This window comes from Embiotoca jacksoni, unplaced genomic scaffold (assembly GCF_022577435.1).
Source record: "Embiotoca jacksoni isolate LCO1_2020_lvr unplaced genomic scaffold, fEmbJac1.0.p SCAF_15, whole genome shotgun sequence".
Lineage (NCBI taxonomy): Eukaryota > Metazoa > Chordata > Actinopteri > Embiotocidae > Embiotoca > Embiotoca jacksoni.
Window position 1 is genome coordinate 12,743,776 of NW_027185285.1, and position 2,500 is coordinate 12,746,275.

Below are 2,500 nucleotides of genomic sequence, written 5' to 3' on the forward strand. Positions count from 1 at the left end.
CCATGCCTCGGGAGGGTCGGGGCAGTTCTGGCAGCATGAGGGGGACCTGCACAATATTAGTAATGTGGCTAATCAGGGTCGATGGTATGGTAGGGGATGGTAAACTTTATCATGGAGCCTGCCTTCAAATGGAAGATGACCTTCTCCCTTCAATGATAAATCATGTTCCGTGTTCTATCCTCAAGCCTTTTGATAGATAGATATATAGATAGTTACTTTATTAATCGCCATGGGCACTTTTTTTTTTTTTTTTTTTTTTTTTTTTTTTTTTTTTTTTTTACAGTGTGAATGTTCCTTTGTCACAAATGATCAAAATTCTGCCAAAGACTCATAGTTTGGAAAAACTGTCAAACTGTCAAGCTGCCGGCCTATTGATTGATTCCGTATAGAAATCATATTTTTACATTCAAAATGCTCCATTTGAACATTCAGTTTTATTTAGAGCACGTTGTATAAGTACAATATGTGGAACAACAGAAAAAAAAGAGTCGTCTCCTACATCTCCAAATATCGTTCACAGTCAGTAAACACATCAAATGATTCTCCAATATTTGAAATTAAAGTCCTCATTTCTAAAAAGAGAAATCAACATTTGGGGAAAGGGAGAAAAAAAAACAGACTCTCTTCCCTTAGCGTCTGAGAGCTGGCATTGAAAGCGAGCGCAGTTGCTGAGTTCTGACTCATCGTAAGACTTTTGCTTTGAAAGGGATTTTGAAGGATCATCATCTGCGATTGTTGGATGGATTTCGTGCCACCGAGTTCTCCACGACACATTTAAGGTATTTTGGAAATGAAACCCATCAATTATATGACGCCTTGAGTCATTTGATGAGTGAATGCGAAGGCTCATAAAAAGACGCTAAAACCTGGAAGCACCTGTTTCTTTCAATATAGTGACATTTATGACTGTCACGCAGGAACAGGTTTGGGTGTGTGTGTGTGTGTGTGTGTGTGTGTGTGTGTGTGTGTGTGTGTGTGTGTGTGTGTGTGTGTAAAGCAGAACATCAACACACAAGCACGGTCAAGTGTTGCATATCCCTCAGTTACACAACACAAAATTAAAAGGCAAATATCAACATCTGATACAGCAGTAGTTGAAATCTTCCACCTGTTTTAAGGCCACAGAATCTCATTTCAGGACAACCGTCGTCCCAAATGGTCCATGCTGTCCACGCACACGCACAGACACACATGCGCGCACGCTGTCAGCTGGCAGTGAATGACCTACATGAGATTGATTTAGCAGCAGGACAGATAGCGGCGCCTGCAGTCCAGCCTGGTCTCATCAATACAAGGTTTACTGTAGACGGAGCTACCGGCTCACTTGTTTTTTAACCTCTCTGGTCTCTAAAACCTCCCTCACTTCTTCACACAGCCACTTACATGAGAGGAACAACTACCAGCACTCTTACAAAACTGTCTGCCTCGACTGCCGACAGACTGTTATGACAGAGACAGTTTAATTTGCAACGGTGACAGGCATCAGGAGACTCTGGTAGTGACATAAGCATCACTTCCGAGGATCTTAATTAGGCTGTGAGCACGTATAGATTGTGGCAGTGACTCATCCTCTCGTATATAAGCCATTGATCTCTTTCAGATTCATCAATACATAGGATGTGATGTAACGTTTCCTCGGGGCTATTTCATTCGGTGAGAGCGTCTGTACAGTCAAGGCAGCGTGGATGTCCATGAAATATTGTTGATGAAAGCCGGTATGTCACCACTGTCACCCAAACTAATCTGTTTCAGTTGTTTTCCTTTTAAAGATCTACAGGAGTGGTAGCTCACGTTTCCATTTTTGTTTTTTTTTGTTTGATAGATGATTTTGCCAAACTTAGCTCACGTGCTGCTATTGAATACGAGTTCAAATCATTAAAATCACATGAACTCACACTTTACAACTTTTTTTTTTTTTTTTATCCTGTCTTTTAACAAAGTGTGTAGCCATGTTAGCAACTCAAAAAACATGCATGTCACAGGAACTATGCTGACATGTTTGCCAGGACCGCCGTCTTAGTTTGGCAGCTCTGCCAGCTGGGACTTAGGGGAGTGCCACGAGGTTTGTGGGTCTTTGGTCATAAACCGAACAGGCCGGCATCGCCATCAATATAGCCTACATATATGGTGCGAGCGTGAAGAGAAGTCTGTTGGCGCTGCAGCCAACATTTGCACGTTCCTTTGAATTATTGAACACAATTTTTACAACGTTTACACCATTTAAAATGCTAAATGTCACCACACTTTGGAGTGTTTCTTACATTCCCCATTTTACAGTGTCTTACAACAACATTACAGAGAAGTCCATTACAGGAGAGGCACGGATAAAAGCAGACCTCTCTCACAGCAGGTGGTTTTAACCTATGATGCGCTAGTTCTATTCTATCTATTACATTTGCCAAATGAGTTCAACACAATGCGGAAGAAGCCGATCACTACGAGATAAATCTCTCTGTATTTCACATTATACAGAGCTTTTAAATCTGGTGTCTGATGAGAC